The 17,590-nt window shown below is 43.1% G+C and overlaps 24 non-coding genes across 24 annotated transcripts; all 24 read left to right on the forward strand.

Moving 5' to 3' along the window:
* Positions 1–804: 804 nt before the first annotated feature.
* On the forward strand, positions 805–886 carry trnas-gcu (transfer RNA serine (anticodon GCU)). Its single transcript has one exon. It is a non-coding gene; the product is annotated as a tRNA-Ser (tRNA).
* A 1,602-nt stretch (positions 887–2,488) lies between these two features.
* On the forward strand, positions 2,489–2,570 carry trnas-gcu (transfer RNA serine (anticodon GCU)). Its single transcript has one exon. It is a non-coding gene; the product is annotated as a tRNA-Ser (tRNA).
* A 478-nt stretch (positions 2,571–3,048) lies between these two features.
* trnas-gcu (transfer RNA serine (anticodon GCU)) lies at positions 3,049–3,130 on the forward strand. Its single transcript has one exon. It is a non-coding gene; the product is annotated as a tRNA-Ser (tRNA).
* A 1,043-nt stretch (positions 3,131–4,173) lies between these two features.
* On the forward strand, positions 4,174–4,255 carry trnas-gcu (transfer RNA serine (anticodon GCU)). Its single transcript has one exon. It is a non-coding gene; the product is annotated as a tRNA-Ser (tRNA).
* A 479-nt stretch (positions 4,256–4,734) lies between these two features.
* trnas-gcu (transfer RNA serine (anticodon GCU)) lies at positions 4,735–4,816 on the forward strand. The gene has a single exon. It is a non-coding gene; the product is annotated as a tRNA-Ser (tRNA).
* A 480-nt stretch (positions 4,817–5,296) lies between these two features.
* trnas-gcu (transfer RNA serine (anticodon GCU)) lies at positions 5,297–5,378 on the forward strand. Its single transcript has one exon. It is a non-coding gene; the product is annotated as a tRNA-Ser (tRNA).
* A 479-nt stretch (positions 5,379–5,857) lies between these two features.
* On the forward strand, positions 5,858–5,939 carry trnas-gcu (transfer RNA serine (anticodon GCU)). Its single transcript has one exon. It is a non-coding gene; the product is annotated as a tRNA-Ser (tRNA).
* Positions 5,940–6,417: 478 nt separating this feature from the next.
* On the forward strand, positions 6,418–6,499 carry trnas-gcu (transfer RNA serine (anticodon GCU)). Its single transcript has one exon. It is a non-coding gene; the product is annotated as a tRNA-Ser (tRNA).
* Positions 6,500–6,979: 480 nt separating this feature from the next.
* Positions 6,980–7,061, forward strand: trnas-gcu (transfer RNA serine (anticodon GCU)). Its single transcript has one exon. It is a non-coding gene; the product is annotated as a tRNA-Ser (tRNA).
* Positions 7,062–7,542: 481 nt separating this feature from the next.
* trnas-gcu (transfer RNA serine (anticodon GCU)) lies at positions 7,543–7,624 on the forward strand. Its single transcript has one exon. It is a non-coding gene; the product is annotated as a tRNA-Ser (tRNA).
* A 478-nt stretch (positions 7,625–8,102) lies between these two features.
* trnas-gcu (transfer RNA serine (anticodon GCU)) lies at positions 8,103–8,184 on the forward strand. Its single transcript has one exon. It is a non-coding gene; the product is annotated as a tRNA-Ser (tRNA).
* Positions 8,185–8,465: 281 nt separating this feature from the next.
* Positions 8,466–8,547, forward strand: trnas-gcu (transfer RNA serine (anticodon GCU)). Its single transcript has one exon. It is a non-coding gene; the product is annotated as a tRNA-Ser (tRNA).
* Positions 8,548–9,028: 481 nt separating this feature from the next.
* Positions 9,029–9,110, forward strand: trnas-gcu (transfer RNA serine (anticodon GCU)). The gene has a single exon. It is a non-coding gene; the product is annotated as a tRNA-Ser (tRNA).
* Positions 9,111–9,591: 481 nt separating this feature from the next.
* trnas-gcu (transfer RNA serine (anticodon GCU)) lies at positions 9,592–9,673 on the forward strand. Its single transcript has one exon. It is a non-coding gene; the product is annotated as a tRNA-Ser (tRNA).
* Positions 9,674–10,154: 481 nt separating this feature from the next.
* On the forward strand, positions 10,155–10,236 carry trnas-gcu (transfer RNA serine (anticodon GCU)). The gene has a single exon. It is a non-coding gene; the product is annotated as a tRNA-Ser (tRNA).
* A 275-nt stretch (positions 10,237–10,511) lies between these two features.
* trnas-gcu (transfer RNA serine (anticodon GCU)) lies at positions 10,512–10,593 on the forward strand. Its single transcript has one exon. It is a non-coding gene; the product is annotated as a tRNA-Ser (tRNA).
* Positions 10,594–11,073: 480 nt separating this feature from the next.
* Positions 11,074–11,155, forward strand: trnas-gcu (transfer RNA serine (anticodon GCU)). The gene has a single exon. It is a non-coding gene; the product is annotated as a tRNA-Ser (tRNA).
* A 1,401-nt stretch (positions 11,156–12,556) lies between these two features.
* Positions 12,557–12,638, forward strand: trnas-gcu (transfer RNA serine (anticodon GCU)). The gene has a single exon. It is a non-coding gene; the product is annotated as a tRNA-Ser (tRNA).
* Positions 12,639–14,803: 2,165 nt separating this feature from the next.
* trnas-gcu (transfer RNA serine (anticodon GCU)) lies at positions 14,804–14,885 on the forward strand. Its single transcript has one exon. It is a non-coding gene; the product is annotated as a tRNA-Ser (tRNA).
* A 479-nt stretch (positions 14,886–15,364) lies between these two features.
* trnas-gcu (transfer RNA serine (anticodon GCU)) lies at positions 15,365–15,446 on the forward strand. Its single transcript has one exon. It is a non-coding gene; the product is annotated as a tRNA-Ser (tRNA).
* Positions 15,447–15,926: 480 nt separating this feature from the next.
* trnas-gcu (transfer RNA serine (anticodon GCU)) lies at positions 15,927–16,008 on the forward strand. Its single transcript has one exon. It is a non-coding gene; the product is annotated as a tRNA-Ser (tRNA).
* Positions 16,009–16,488: 480 nt separating this feature from the next.
* trnas-gcu (transfer RNA serine (anticodon GCU)) lies at positions 16,489–16,570 on the forward strand. The gene has a single exon. It is a non-coding gene; the product is annotated as a tRNA-Ser (tRNA).
* A 481-nt stretch (positions 16,571–17,051) lies between these two features.
* Positions 17,052–17,133, forward strand: trnas-gcu (transfer RNA serine (anticodon GCU)). The gene has a single exon. It is a non-coding gene; the product is annotated as a tRNA-Ser (tRNA).
* A 277-nt stretch (positions 17,134–17,410) lies between these two features.
* trnas-gcu (transfer RNA serine (anticodon GCU)) lies at positions 17,411–17,492 on the forward strand. Its single transcript has one exon. It is a non-coding gene; the product is annotated as a tRNA-Ser (tRNA).
* The last annotated feature ends 98 nt before the right edge of the window (positions 17,493–17,590 follow it).

A 17,590-nucleotide genomic window follows, 5' to 3' on the forward strand; every position in this document is an offset into this window, starting at 1 on the left:
ACTAATAAGATTCAGGTATTGAAGAAGAGCTTCACCAGGCAACCCCAATGGTGGGATTTTGAAACCGACACCTCAACACACTTAATCAAGCACTTGAGACCACTCGGCCTGACACAACATTTGTTAAATGTCCTCGATGGATCGACACATGGCCCTGCCATTGCTCTACCCTCACTTTCATTGATTTCAATCTGGGGTTTACATACAGCAACACAATTTTTTAAGATCATTTGCCAATCAAAAAACAGGATGAGGTGGCCGAGTGGTTAAGGCGATGGACTGCTAATCCATTATGCTCTGCATGCATGGGTTCGAATCCCTCCTCATCGTGTAAAATTTAAATTCTGTGCTTTATTTTGGCACTGGAAGATTTTGACTTTCACAACATGGTAAAATTGCTGACTGCCACAGCGAGAGCACAGGACTTGGTATCTGAGTGGTGAAGGCGATTGAACTGCATGTGTGGATTAAACACCAACCTCTTCACAAAACATTTGTTATTTCCCTCTCTTACATGGCCCCACATGAAATAGAATCCCTGCTCAAGCCTCGAGCGACTAATAAGATTCAGGTATTGAAGAATAGCTTCACCAAGGGCAACCTCAATGGTGGATTTGAACCGACACCTCAACACACTTAATCAAGCACTTGAGACACACTCGGCCTGACAAAACATTTGTTAAATGTCTCGATGGGATCGACACATGCCCTGCCATTGCTCTACCTCACTTTCACTGATTTCAATCTGGGGTTTACATACAGCAACAACAGTTTTTTAAGATCATTTGCCACTCAAAATAACAGGATGAGGTGGCCGAGTGGTTAAGGCGATGGACTGCTAATCCATTATGCTCTGCATGCATGGGTTCGAATCCCATCCTCATCGTGTAACAATTTAAATTCTGTGCTTTATTTTGGCACTGGTAGATTTTGACTTTCACAAACACTGGTAAAATTGCTGACTGCCACAGCGAGAGCACAGGACTTGGTATCTGAGTGGTGAAGGCGATGAACTGCATGTGTGGATTATAACACACCAACCTCTTCACAAAACATTTGTTATTTCCTCTCTTACATGGCCCACATGAAAATAGAATCCCTCTGCTCAAGCCTCGAGCGACTAATAAGATTCAGGTATTGAAGAATAGCTTCACCAAGGGCCCTCAATGGTGGGATTTGAACCGACACCTCAACACACTTAATCAAGCACTTGAGACCACTCGGCCTGACAAAACATTTGTTAAAATTCTCGATGGGATCGACACATGGCCCTGCCATTGCTCTACCTCACTTTCATTGATTTCAATCTGGGGTTACATACAGCAACAACATTTTTTAAGATCATTTGCCACTTCAAAAATACAGGATGAGGTGGCCGAGTGGTTAGGCGATGACTGCTAATCCATTATGCTCTGCATGCATGGGTTCGAATCCCATCCTCATCGTGTAATAATTTAAATTCTGTGCTTTATTTTGGCACTGGAAGATTTTGACTTTCACAAACACTGGTAAAATTGCTGACTGCCACAGCGAGAGCACAGGACTTGGTATCTGAGTGGTGAAGGCGATGAACTGCATGTGTGGATTATAACACCAACCTCTTCACAAAACATTTGTTATTTCCTCTCTTACATGGCCCCACATGAAAATAGAATCCCTGCTCAAGCCTCGAGCGACTAATAAGATTCAGGTATTGAAGAATAGCTTCACCAAGGGCAACCTCAATGGTGGGATTTGAACCGACACCTCAACACACTTAATCAAGCACTTGAGACCACTCGGCCTGACAAAACATTTGTTAAATGTCTCGATGGATCGACACATGGCCCTGCCATTGCTCTACCCTCACTTTCATTGATTTCAATCTGGGGTTTACATACAGCAACAACAGATTTTTAAGATCATTTGCCAATTCAAAAAAAATCAGGTGAGGTGGCCGAGTGGTTAAGGCGATGGACTGCTAATCCATTATGCTCTGCATGCATGGTTCGAATCCCATCCTCATCGTGTAACAATTAAAATTCTGTGCTTTATTTTGGCACTGGAAGATTTTGACTTTCACAAACACTGGTAAAATTGCTGACTGCCACAGCGAGAGCACAGGACTTGGTATCTGAGTGGTGAAGGCGATGAACTGCATGTGTGGATTATAACACCAACCTCTTCACAAAACATTTGTTATTTCCTCTCTTACATGGCCCCACATGAAAATAGAATCCCTGCTCAAGCCTCGAGCGACTAATAAGATTCAGGTATTGAAGAATAGCTTCACCAAGGGCAACCTCAATGGTGGGATTTGAACCGACACCTCAACACACTTAATCAAGCACTTGAGACCACTCGGCCTGACAAAACATTTGTTAAATGTCTCGATGGGATCGACACATGGCCCTGCCATTGCTCTACCTCACTTTCATTGATTTCAATCTGGGGTTTACATACAGCAACAACAGTTTTTTAAGATCATTTGCCACTTCAAAAATAACAGGATGAGGTGGCCGAGTGGTTAAGGCGATGGACTGCTAATCCATTATGCTCTGCATGCATGGGTTCGAATCCCATCCTCATCGTGTAACAATTAAATTCTGTGCTTTATTTTGGCACTGGAAGATTTTGACTTTCACAAACACTGGTAAAATTGCTGACTGCCACAGCGAGAGCACAGGACTTGGTATCTGAGTGGTGAAGGCGATGAACTGCATGTGTGGATTATAACACCAACCTCTTCACAAAACATTTGTTATTTCCTCTCTTACATGGCCCCACATGAAAATAGAATCCCTGCTCAAGCCTCGAGCGACTAATAAGATTCAGGTATTGAAGAATAGCTTCACCAAGGGCAACCTCAATGGTGGGATTTGAACCGACACCTCAACACACTTAATCAAGCACTTGAGACCACTCGGCCTGACAAACATTTGTTAAATGTCTCGATGGGATCGACACATGGCCCTGCCATTGCTCTACCTCACTTTCATTGATTTCAATCTGGGGTTTACATACAGCAACAACAGTTTTTAAGATCATTTGCCACTTCAAAAATAACAGGATGAGGTGGCCGAGTGGTTAAGGCGATGGACTGCTAATCCATTATGCTCTGCATGCATGGGTTCGAATCCCATCCTCATCGTGTAACAATTTAAATTCTGTGCTTTATTTTGGCACTGGAAGATTTTGACTTTCACAAACACTGGTAAAATTGCTGACTGCCACAGCGAGAGCACAGGACTTGGTATCTGAGTGGTGAAGGCGATGAACTGCATGTGTGGATTATAACACCAACCTCTTCACAAAACATTTGTTATTTCCTCTCTTACATGGCCCCACATGAAAATAGAATCCCTGCTCAAGCCTCGAGCGACTAATAAGATTCAGGTATTGAAGAATAGCTTCACCAAGGGCAACCTCAATGGTGGGATTTGAACCGACACCTCAACACACTTAATCAAGCACTTGAGACCACTCGGCCTGACAAAACATTTGTTAAATGTCTCGATGGGATCGACACATGGCCCTGCCATTGCTCTACCTCACTTTCATTGATTTCAATCTGGGGTTTACATACAGCAACAACAGATTTTTAAGATCATTTGCCACTTCAGAAAAATCAGGTTGAGGTGGCCGAGTGGTTAAGGCGATGGACTGCTAATCCATTATGCTCTGCATGCATGGGTTCGAATCCCATCCTCATCGTGTAACAATTAAAATTCTGTGCTTTATTTTGGCACTGGAAGATTTTGACTTTCACAAACACTGGTAAAATTGCTGACTGCCACAGCGAGAGCACAGGACTTGGTATCTGAGTGGTGAAGGCGATGAACTGCATGTGTGGATTATAACACCAACCTCTTCACAAAACATTTGTTATTTCCTCTCTTACATGGCCCCACATGAAAATAGAATCCCTGCTCAAGCCTCGAGCGACTAATAAGATTCAGGTATTGAAGAATAGCTTCACCAAGGGCAACCTCAATGGTGGGATTTGAACCGACACCTCAACACACTTAATCAAGCACTTGAGACCACTCGGCCTGACAAAACATTTGTTAAATGTCTCGATGGGATCGACACATGGCCCTGCCATTGCTCTACCTCACTTTCATTGATTTCAATCTGGGGTTTACATACAGCAACAACAGATTTTTAAGATCATTTGCCACTTCAAAAAAACAGGATGAGGTGGCCGAGTGGTTAAGGCGATGGACTGCTAATCCATTATGCTCTGCATGCATGGGTTCGAATCCCATCCTCATCGTGTAACAATTAAATTCTGTGCTTTATTTTGGCACTGGAAGATTTTGACTTTCACAAACACTGGTAAAATTGCTGACTGCCACAGCGAGAGCACAGGACTTGGTATCTGAGTGGTGAAGGCGATGAACTGCATGTGTGGATTATAACACCAACCTCTTCACAAAACATTTGTTATTTCCTCTCTTACATGGCCCCACATGAAAATAGAATCCCTGCTCAAGCCTCGAGCGACTAATAAGATTCAGGTATTGAAGAATAGCTTCACCAAGGGCAACCTCAATGGTGGGATTTGAACCGACACCTCAACACACTTAATCAAGCACTTGAGACCACTCGGCCTGACAAAACATTTGTTAAATGTCTCGATGGGATCGACACATGGCCCTGCCATTGCTCTACCTCACTTTCATTGATTTCAATCTGGGGTTTACATACAGCAACAACAGTTTTTTAAGATCATTTGCCACTTCAAAAAAACAGGATGAGGTGGCCGAGTGGTTAAGGCGATGGACTGCTAATCCATTATGCTCTGCATGCATGGGTTCGAATCCCATCCTCATCGTGTAACAATTTAAATTCTGTGCTTTATTTTGGCACTGGAAGATTTTGACTTTCACAAACACTGGTAAAATTGCTGACTGCCACAGCGAGAGCACAGGACTTGGTATCTGAGTGGTGAAGGCGATGAACTGCATGTGTGGATTATAACACCAACCTCTTCACAAAACATTTGTTATTTCCTCTCTTACATGGCCCCACATGAAAATAGAATCCCTGCTCAAGCCTCGAGCGACTAATAAGATTCAGGTATTGAAGAATAGCTTCACCAAGGGCAACCTCAATGGTGGGATTTGAACCGACACCTCAACACACTTAATCAAGCACTTGAGACCACTCGGCCTGACAAAACATTTGTTAAATGTCTCGATGGGATCGACACATGGCCCTGCCATTGCTCTACCTCACTTTCATTGATTTCAATCTGGGGTTTACATACAGCAACAACAGTTTTTTAAGATCATTTGCCAATTCAAAAAAAACAGGTGAGGTGGCCGAGTGGTTAAGGCGATGGACTGCTAATCCATTATGCTCTGCATGCATGGGTTCGAATCCCATCCTCATCGTGTAACAATTAAATTCTGTGCTTTATTTTGGCACTGGAAGATTTTGACTTTCACAACACTGGTAAAATTGCTGACTGCCACAGCGAGAGCACAGGACTTGGTATCTGAGTGGTGAAGGCGATGAACTGCATGTGTGGATTATAACACCAACCTCTTCACAAAACATTTGTTATTTCCTCTCTTACATGGCCCCACATGAAAATAGAATCCCTGCTCAAGCCTCGAGCGACTAATAAGATTCAGGTATTGAAGAATAGCTTCACCAAGGGCAACCTCAATGGTGGGATTTGAACCGACACCTCAACACACTTAATCAAGCACTTGAGACCACTCGGCCTGACAAAACATTTGTTAAATGTCTCGATGGGATCGACACATGGCCCTGCCATTGCTCTACCTCACTTTCATTGATTTCAATCTGGGGTTTACATACAGCAACAACAGTTTTTTAAGATCATTTGCCACTTCAAAAAAAACAGGGTGAGGTGGCCGAGTGGTTAAGGCGATGGACTGCTAATCCATTATGCTCTGCATGCATGGGTTCGAATCCCATCCTCATCGTGTAACAATTAAAATTCTGTGCTTTATTTTGGCACTGGAATTTTGACTTTCACAAACACTGGTAAAATTGCTGACTGCCACAGCGAGAGCACAGGACTTGGTATCTGAGTGGTGAAGGCGATGAACTGCATGTGTGGATTATAACACCAACCTCTTCACAAAACATTTGTTATTTCCTCTCTTACATGGCCCCACATGAAAATAGAATCCCTGCTCAAGCCTCGAGCGACTAATAAGATTCAGGTATTGAAGAATAGCTTCACCAAGGGCAACCTCAATGGTGGGATTTGAACCGACACCTCAACACACTTAATCAAGCACTTGAGACCACTCGGCCTGACAAAACATTTGTTAAATGTCTCGATGGGATCGACACATGGCCCTGCCATTGCTCTACCTCACTTTCATTGATTTCAATCTGGGGTTTACATACAGCAACAACAGTTTTTTAAGATCATTTGCCACTTCAAAAAAACAGGATGAGGTGGCCGAGTGGTTAAGGCGATGGACTGCTAATCCATTATGCTCTGCATGCATGGGTTCGAATCCCATCCTCATCGTGTAACAATTAAAATTCTGTGATTTATTTTGGCACTGGAAGATTTTGACTTTCACAAACACTGGTAAAATTGCTGACTGCCACAGCGAGAGCACAGGACTTGGTATCTGAGTGGTGAAGGCGATGAACTGCATGTGTGGATTATAACACCAACCTCTTCACAAAACATTTGTTATTTCCTCTCTTACATGGCCCCACATGAAATAGAATCCCTGCTCAAGCCTCGAGCGACTAATAAGATTCAGGTATTGAAGAATAGCTTCACCAAGGGCAACCTCAATGGTGGGATTTGAACCGACACCTCAACACACTTAATCAAGCACTTGAGACCACTCGGCCTGACAAAACATTTGTTAAATGTCTCGATGGGATCGACACATGGCCCTGCCATTGCTCTACCTCACTTTCATTGATTTCAATCTGGGGTTTACATACAGCAACAACAGTTTTTTAAGATCATTTGCCAATTCAAAAAAATCAGGGTGAGGTGGCCGAGTGGTTAAGGCGATGGACTGCTAATCCATTATGCTCTGCATGCATGGGTTCGAATCCCATCCTCATCGTGTAACAATTGAAATTCTGTGATTTATTTTGGCACTGGAAGATTTTGACTTTCACAAACACTGGTAAAATTGCTGACTGCCACAGCGAGAGCACAGGACTTGGTATCTGAGTGGTGAAGGCGATGAACTGCATGTGTGGATTATAACACCAACCTCTTCACAAAACATTTGTTATTTCCTCTCTTACATGGCCCCACATGAAAATAGAATCCCTGCTCAAGCCTCGAGCGACTAATAAGATTCAGGTATTGAAGAATAGCTTCACCAAGGGCAACCTCAATGGTGGGATTTGAACCGACACCTCAACACACTTAATCAAGCACTTGAGACCACTCGGCCTGACAAAACATTTGTTAAATGTCTCGATGGGATCGACACATGGCCCTGCCATTGCTCTACCTCACTTTCATTGATTTCAATCTGGGGTTTACATACAGCAACAACAGTTTTTTAAGATCATTTGCCAATTCAAAAAAAACAGGATGAGGTGGCCGAGTGGTTAAGGCGATGGACTGCTAATCCATTATGCTCTGCATGCATGGGTTCGAATCCCATCCTCATCGTGTAACAATTTAAATTCTGTGCTTTATTTTGGCACTGGTAGATTTTGACTTTCACAAACACTGGTAAAATTGCTGACTGCCACAGCGAGAGCACAGGACTTGGTATCTGAGTGGTGAAGGCGATGAACTGCATGTGTGGATTATAACACCAACCTCTTCACAAAACATTTGTTATTTCCTCTCTTACATGGCCCCACATGAAAATAGAATCCCTGCTCAAGCCTCGAGCGACTAATAAGATTCAGGTATTGAAGAATAGCTTCACCAAGGGCAACCTCAATGGTGGGATTTGAACCGACACCTCAACACACTTAATCAAGCACTTGAGACCACTCGGCCTGACAAAACATTTGTTAAATGTCTCGATGGGATCGACACATGGCCCTGCCATTGCTCTACCTCACTTTCATTGATTTCAATCTGGGGTTTACATACAGCAACAACAGTTTTTTAAGATCATTTGCCACTTCAAAAAAAGGATGAGGTGGCCGAGTGGTTAAGGCGATGGACTGCTAATCCATTATGCTCTGCATGCATGGGTTCGAATCCCATCCTCATCGTGTAATAATTTAAATTCTGTGCTTTATTTTGGCACTGGAAGATTTTGACTTTCACAAACACTGGTAAAATTGCTGACTGCCACAGCGAGAGCACAGGACTTGGTATCTGAGTGGTGAAGGCGATGAACTGCATGTGTGGATTATAACAACAACCAAGTCTCGATGTGATCGACACATGGCCCTGCCATTGCTCTACCACCTCACTTTCATTGATTTCAATCTGGGGTTTACATACAGCAACAACAGTTTTTTAAGATCATTTGCCACTTCAAAAATAACAGGATGAGGTGGCCGAGTGGTTAAGGCGATGGACTGCTAATCCATTATGCTCTGCATGCATGGGTTCGAATCCCATCCTCATCGTGTAACAATTTAAATTCTGTGCTTTATTTTGGCACTGGAAGATTTTGACTTTCACAAACACTGGTAAAATTGCTGACTGCCACAGCGAGAGCACAGGACTTGGTATCTGAGTGGTGAAGGCGATGAACTGCATGTGTGGATTATAACACCAACCTCTTCACAAAACATTTGTTATTTCCTCTCTTACATGGCCCCACATGAAAATAGAATCCCTGCTCAAGCCTCGAGCGACTAATAAGATTCAGGTATTGAAGAATAGCTTCACCAAGGGCAACCTCAATGGTGGGATTTGAACCGACACCTCAACACACTTAATCAAGCACTTGAGACCACTCGGCCTGACAAAACATTTGTTAAATGTCTCGATGGGATCGACACATGGCCCTGCCATTGCTCTACCTCACTTTCATTGATTTCAATCTGGGGTTTACATACAGCAACAACAGATTTTTAAGATCATTTGCCACTTCAAAAAAAACAGGATGAGGTGGCCGAGTGGTTAAGGCGATGGACTGCTAATCCATTATGCTCTGCATGCATGGGTTCGAATCCCATCCTCATCGTGTAACAATTTAAATTCTGTGCTTTATTTTGGCACTGGTAGATTTTGACTTTCACAAACACTGGTAAAATTGCTGACTGCCACAGCGAGAGCACAGGACTTGGTATCTGAGTGGTGAAGGCGATGAACTGCATGTGTGGATTATAACACCAACCTCTTCACAAAACATTTGTTATTTCCTCTCTTACATGGCCCCACATGAAAATAGAATCCCTGCTCAAGCCTCGAGCGACTAATAAGATTCAGGTATTGAAGAATAGCTTCACCAAGGGCAACCTCAATGGTGGGATTTGAACCGACACCTCAACACACTTAATCAAGCACTTGAGACCACTCGGCCTGACAAAACATTTGTTAAATGTCTCGATGGGATCGACACATGGCCCTGCCATTGCTCTACCTCACTTTCATTGATTTCAATCTGGGGTTTACATACAGCAACAACAGTTTTTTAAGATCATTTGCCACTTCAAAAAAATCAGGATGAGGTGGCCGAGTGGTTAAGGCGATGGACTGCTAATCCATTATGCTCTGCATGCATGGGTTCGAATCCCATCCTCATCGTGTAACAATTAAAATTCTGTGCTTTATTTTGGCACTGGAAGATTTTGACTTTCACAAACACTGGTAAAATTGCTGACTGCCACAGCGAGAGCACAGGACTTGGTATCTGAGTGGTGAAGGCGATGAACTGCATGTGTGGATTATAACACCAACCTCTTCACAAAACATTTGTTATTTCCTCTCTTACATGGCCCCACATGAAAATAGAATCCCTGCTCAAGCCTCGAGCGACTAATAAGATTCAGGTATTGAAGAATAGCTTCACCAAGGGCAACCTCAATGGTGGGATTTGAACCGACACCTCAACACACTTAATCAAGCACTTGAGACCACTCGGCCTGACAAAACATTTGTTAAATGTCTCGATGGGATCGACACATGGCCCTGCCATTGCTCTACCTCACTTTCATTGATTTCAATCTGGGGTTTACATACAGCAACAACAGTTTTTTAAGATCATTTGCCACTTCAAAAATAACAGGATGAGGTGGCCGAGTGGTTAAGGCGATGGACTGCTAATCCATTATGCTCTGCATGCATGGGTTCGAATCCCATCCTCATCGTGTAATAATTTAAATTCTGTGCTTTATTTTGGCACTGGAAGATTTTGACTTTCACAAACACTGGTAAAATTGCTGACTGCCACAGCGAGAGCACAGGACTTGGTATCTGAGTGGTGAAGGCGATGAACTGCATGTGTGGATTATAACACAACCAAGTCTCGATGTGATCGACACATGGCCCTGCCATTGCTCTACCTCACTTTCATTGATTTCAATCTGGGGTTTACATACAGCAACAACAGTTTTTTAAGATCATTTGCCACTTCAAAAAACAGGATGAGGTGGCCGAGTGGTTAAGGCGATGGACTGCTAATCCATTGTGCTCTGCATGCATGGGTTCGAATCCCATCCTCATCGTGTAACAATTAAATTCTGTGCTTTATTTTGGCACTGGAAGATTTTGACTTTCACAAACACTGGTAAAATTGCTGACTGCCACAGCGAGAGCACAGGACTTGGTATCTGAGTGGTGAAGGCGATGAACTGCATGTGTGGATTATAACACCAACCTCTTCACAAAACATTTGTTATTTCCTCTCTTACATGGCCCCACATGAAAATAGAATCCCTGCTCAAGCCTCGAGCGACTAATAAGATTCAGGTATTGAAGAATAGCTTCACCAAGGGCAACCTCAATGGTGGGATTTGAACCGACACCTCAACACACTTAATCAAGCACTTGAGACCACTCGGCCTGACAAAACATTTGTTAAATGTCTCGATGGGATCGACACATGGCCCTGCCATTGCTCTACCTCACTTTCATTGATTTCAATCTGGGGTTTACATACAGCAACAACAGATTTTTAAGATCATTTGCCACTTCAAAAAAAACAGGATGAGGTGGCCGAGTGGTTAAGGCGATGGACTGCTAATCCATTATGCTCTGCATGCATGGGTTCGAATCCCATCCTCATCGTGTAACAATTTAAATTCTGTGCTTTATTTTGGCACTGGTAGATTTTGACTTTCACAAACACTGGTAAAATTGCTGACTGCCACAGCGAGAGCACAGGACTTGGTATCTGAGTGGTGAAGGCGATGAACTGCATGTGTGGATTATAACACCAACCTCTTCACAAAACATTTGTTATTTCCTCTCTTACATGGCCCCACATGAAAATAGAATCCCTGCTCAAGCCTCGAGCGACTAATAAGATTCAGGTATTGAAGAATAGCTTCACCAAGGGCAACCTCAATGGTGGGATTTGAACCGACACCTCAACACACTTAATCAAGCACTTGAGACCACTCGGCCTGACAAAACATTTGTTAAATGTCTCGATGGGATCGACACATGGCCCTGCCATTGCTCTACCTCACTTTCATTGATTTCAATCTGGGGTTTACATACAGCAACAACAGTTTTTTAAGATCATTTGCCACTTCAAAATAACAGAATGAGGTGGCCGAGTGGTTAAGGCGATGGACTGCTAATCCATTATGCTCTGCATGCATGGGTTCGAATCCCATCCTCATCGTGTAATAATTTAAATTCTGTGCTTTATTTTGGCACTGGAAGATTTTGACTTTCACAAACACTGGTAAAATTGCTGACTGCCACAGCGAGAGCACAGGACTTGGTATCTGAGTGGTGAAGGCGATGAACTGCATGTGTGGATTATAACAACAACCAAGTCTCGATGTGATCGACACATGGCCCTGCCATTGCTCTACCTCACTTTCATTGATTTCAATCTGGGGTTTACATACAGCAACAACAGATTTTTAAGATCATTTGCCACTTCAAAAAAATCAGGGAGGTGGCCGAGTGGTTAAGGCGATGGACTGCTAATCCATTATGCTCTGCATGCATGGGTTCGAATCCCATCCTCATCGTGTAACAATTTAAATTCTGTGCTTTATTTTGGCACTGGAAGATTTTGACTTTCACAAACACTGGTAAAATTGCTGACTGCCACAGCGAGAGCACAGGACTTGGTATCTGAGTGGTGAAGGCGATGAACTGCATGTGTGGATTATAACACCAACCTCTTCACAAAACATTTGTTATTTCCTCTCTTACATGGCCCCACATGAAAATAGAATCCCTGCTCAAGCCTCGAGCGACTAATAAGATTCAGGTATTGAAGAATAGCTTCACCAAGGGCAACCTCAATGGTGGGATTTGAACCGACACCTCAACACACTTAATCAAGCACTTGAGACCACTCGGCCTGACAAAACATTTGTTAAATGTCTCGATGGGATCGACACATGGCCCTGCCATTGCTCTACCTCACTTTCATTGATTTCAATCTGGGGTTTACATACAGCAACAACAGTTTTTTAAGATCATTTGCCACTTCAAAAATAACAGGATGAGGTGGCCGAGTGGTTAAGGCGATGGACTGCTAATCCATTATGCTCTGCATGCATGGGTTCGAATCCCATCCTCATCGTGTAACAATTTAAATTCTGTGCTTTATTTTGGCACTGGTAGATTTTGACTTTCACAAACACTGGTAAAATTGCTGACTGCCACAGCGAGAGCACAGGACTTGGTATCTGAGTGGTGAAGGCGATGAACTGCATGTGTGGATTATAACACCAACCTCTTCACAAAACATTTGTTATTTCCTCTCTTACATGGCCCCACATGAAAATAGAATCCCTGCTCAAGCCTCGAGCGACTAATAAGATTCAGGTATTGAAGAATAGCTTCACCAAGGGCAACCTCAATGGTGGGATTTGAACCGACACCTCAACACACTTAATCAAGCACTTGAGACCACTCGGCCTGACAAAACATTTGTTAAATGTCTCGATGGGATCGACACATGGCCCTGCCATTGCTCTACCTCACTTTCATTGATTTCAATCTGGGGTTTACATACAGCAACAACAGTTTTTTAAGATCATTTGCCAATTCAAAAAAACAGGGTGAGGTGGCCGAGTGCTGAAGGCGATGGACTGCTAAACCATTATGCTCTGCATGCATGGTTTCAAAGCCCATCATCATCGTGTAACAATTAAAATTCTGTGATTTATTTTGGCACTGGAAGATTTTGACTTTCACAAACACTGGTAAAATTGCTGACTGCCACAGCGAGAGCACAGGACTTGGTATCTGAGTGGTGAAGGCGATGAACTGCATGTGTGGATTATAACACCAACCTCTTCACAAAACATTTGTTATTTCCTCTCTTACATGGCCCCACATGAAAATAGAATCCCTGCTCAAGCCTCGAGCGACTAATAAGATTCAGGTATTGAAGAATAGCTTCACCAAGGGCAACCTCAATGGTGGGATTTGAACCGACACCTCAACACACTTAATCAAGCACTTGAGACCACTCGGCCTGACAAAACATTTGTTAAATGTCTCGATGGGATCGACACATGGCCCTGCCATTGCTCTACCTCACTTTCATTGATTTCAATCTGGGGTTTACATACAGCAACAACAGTTTTTTAAGATCATTTGCCAATTCAAAAAAAAGGATGAGGTGGCCGAGTGTTTAAGGCGATGGACTGCTAATCCATTATGCTCTGCATGCATGGGTTCGAATCCCATCCTCATCGTGTAACAATTAAAATTCTGTGCTTTATTTTGGCACTGGAAGATTTTGACTTTCACAAACACTGGTAAAATTGCTGACTGCCACAGCGAGAGCACAGGACTTGGTATCTGAGTGGTGAAGGCGATGAACTGCATGTGTGGATTATAACACCAACCTCTTCACAAAACATTTGTTATTTCCTCTCTTACATGGCCCCACATGAAAATAGAATCCCTGCTCAAGCCTCGAGCGACTAATAAGATTCAGGTATTGAAGAATAGCTTCACCAAGGGCAACCTCAATGGTGGGATTTGAACCGACACCTCAACACACTTAATCAAGCACTTGAGACCACTCGGCCTGACAAAACATTTGTTAAATGTCTCGATGGGATCGACACATGGCCCTGCCATTGCTCTACCTCACTTTCATTGATTTCAATCTGGGGTTTACATACAGCAACAACAGTTTTTTAAGATCATTTGCCAATTTGAAAAGCAGGATGAGGTGGCCGAGTGGTTAAGGTGATGGTCTGCTAATCCATTGTGCTCTGCATGCATGGGTTCGAATCCCATCCTCATCGTGTAACAATTAAAATTCTGTGATTTATTTTGGCACTGGAAGATTTTGACTTTCACAAACACTGGTAAAATTGCTGACTGCCACAGCGAGAGCACAGGACTTGGTATCTGAGTGGTGAAGGCGATGAACTGCATGTGTGGATTATAACACCAACCTCTTCACAAAACATTTGTTATTTCCTCTCTTACATGGCCCCACATGAAAATAGAATCCCTGCTCAAGCCTCGAGCGACTAATAAGATTCAGGTATTGAAGAATAGCTTCACCAAGGGCAACCTCAATGGTGGGATTTGAACCGACACCTCAACACACTTAATCAAGCACTTGAGACCACTCGGCCTGACAAAACATTTGTTAAATGTCTCGATGGGATCGACACATGGCCCTGCCATTGCTCTACCTCACTTTCATTGATTTCAATCTGGGGTTTACATACAGCAACAACAGTTTTTTAAGATCATTTGCCACTTCAAAAAAAACAGGATGAGGTGGCCGAGTGGTTAAGGCGATGGACTGCTAATCCATTATGCTCTGCATGCATGGGTTCGAATCCCATCCTCATCGTGTAACAATTAAATTCTGTGCTTTATTTTGGCACTGGAGATTTTGACTTTCACAAACACTGGTAAAATTGCTGACTGCCACAGCGAGAGCACAGGACTTGGTATCTGAGTGGTGAAGGCGATGAACTGCATGTGTGGATTATAACACCAACCTCTTCACAAAACATTTGTTATTTCCTCTCTTACATGGCCCCACATGAAAATAGAATCCCTGCTCAAGCCTCGAGCGACTAATAAGATTCAGGTATTGAAGAATAGCTTCACCAAGGGCAACCTCAATGGTGGGATTTGAACCGACACCTCAACACACTTAATCAAGCACTTGAGACCACTCGGCCTGACAAAACATTTGTTAAATGTCTCGATGGGATCGACACATGGCCCTGCCATTGCTCTACCTCACTTTCATTGATTTCAATCTGGGGTTTACATACAGCAACAACAGTTTTTTAAGATCATTTGCCACTTCAAAAAAAACAGGATGAGGTGGCCGAGTGGTTAAGGCGATGGACTGCTAATCCATTATGCTCTGCATGCATGGGTTCGAATCCCATCCTCATCGTGTAACAATTAAATTCTGTGCTTTATTTTGGCACTGGAAGATTTTGACTTTCACAAACACTGGTAAAATTGCTGACTGCCACAGCGAGAGCACAGGACTTGGTATCTGAGTGGTGAAGGCGATGAACTGCATGTGTGGATTATAACACCAACCTCTTCACAAAACATTTGTTATTTCCTCTCTTACATGGCCCCACATGAAAATAGAATCCCTGCTCAAGCCTCGAGCGACTAATAAGATTCAGGTATTGAAGAATAGCTTCACCAAGGGCAACCTCAATGGTGGGATTTGAACCGACACCTCAACACACTTAATCAAGCACTTGAGACCACTCGGCCTGACAAAACATTTGTTAAATGTCTCGATGGGATCGACACATGGCCCTGCCATTGCTCTACCTCACTTTCATTGATTTCAATCTGGGGTTTACATACAGCAACAACAGTTTTTTAAGATCATTTGCCAATTCAAAAAAAACAGGATGAGGTGGCCGAGTGGTTAAGGCGATGGACTGCTAATCCATTATGCTCTGCATGCATGGGTTCGAATCCCATCCTCATCGTGTAACAATTTAAATTCTGTGCTTTATTTTGGCACTGGAAGATTTTGACTTTCACAAACACTGGTAAAATTGCTGACTGCCACAGCGAGAGCACAGGACTTGGTATCTGAGTGGTGAAGGCGATGAACTGCATGTGTGGATTATAACACCAACCTCTTCACAAAACATTTGTTATTTCCTCTCTTACATGGCCCCACATGAAATAGAATCCCTGCTCAAGCCTCGAGCGACTAATAAGATTCAGGTATTGAAGAATAGCTTCACCAAGGGCAACCTCAATGGTGGGATTTGAACCGACACCTCAACACACTTAATCAAGCACTTGAGACCACTCGGCCTGACAAAACATTTGTTAAATGTCTCGATGGGATCGACACATGGCCCTGCCATTGCTCTACCTCACTTTCATTGATTTCAATCTGGGGTTTACATACAGCAACAACAGTTTTTTAAGATCATTTGCCAATTCAAAAAAAACAGGATGAGGTGGCCGAGTGGTTAAGGCGATGGACTGCTAATCCATTATGCTCTGCATGCATGGGTTCGAATCCCATCCTCATCGTGTAACAATTTAAATTCTGTGCTTTATTTTGGCACTGGAAGATTTTGACTTTCACAAACACTGGTAAAATTGCTGACTGCCACAGCGAGAGCACAGGACTTGGTATCTGAGTGGTGAAGGCGATGAACTGCATGTGTGGATTATAACACCAACCTCTTCACAAAACATTTGTTATTTCCTCTCTTACATGGCCCCACATGAAAATAGAATCCCTGCTCAAGCCTCGAGCGACTAATAAGATTCAGGTATTGAAGAATAGCTTCACCAAGGGCAACCTCAATGGTGGGATTTGAACCGACACCTCAACACACTTAATCAAGCACTTGAGACCACTCGGCCTGACAAAACATTTGTTAAATGTCTCGATGGGATCGACACATGGCCCTGCCATTGCTCTACCTCACTTTCATTGATTTCAATCTGGGGTTTACATACAGCAACAACAGTTTTTTAAGATCATTTGCCACTTCAAAAATAACAGGATGAGGTGGCCGAGTGGTTAAGGCGATGGACTGCTAATCCATTATGCTCTGCATGCATGGGTTCGAATCCCATCCTCATCGTGTAATAATTTAAATTCTGTGCTTTATTTTGGCACTGGAAGATTTTGACTTTCACAAACACTGGTAAAATTGCTGACTGCCACAGCGAGAGCACAGGACTTGGTATCTGAGTGGTGAAGGCGATGAACTGCATGTGTGGATTATAACAACAACCAAGTCTCGATGTGATCGACACATGGCCCTGCCATTGCTCTACCTCACTTTCATTGATTTCAATCTGGGGTTTACATACAGCAACAACAGATTTTTAAGATCATTTGCCAATAAAAAAAATCAGGGTGAGGTGGCCGAGTGGTTAAGGCGATGGACTGCTAATCCATTATGCTCTGCATGCATGGGTTCGAATCCCATCCTCATCGTGTAACAATTAAAATTCTGTGCTTTATTTTGGCACTGGAAGATTTTGACTTTCACAAACACTGGTAAAATTGCTGACTGCCACAGCGAGAGCACAGGA

This window comes from Oncorhynchus kisutch, unplaced genomic scaffold (assembly GCF_002021735.2).
Source record: "Oncorhynchus kisutch isolate 150728-3 unplaced genomic scaffold, Okis_V2 scaffold1119, whole genome shotgun sequence".
In the NCBI taxonomy this organism is placed as follows: domain Eukaryota; kingdom Metazoa; phylum Chordata; class Actinopteri; order Salmoniformes; family Salmonidae; genus Oncorhynchus; species Oncorhynchus kisutch.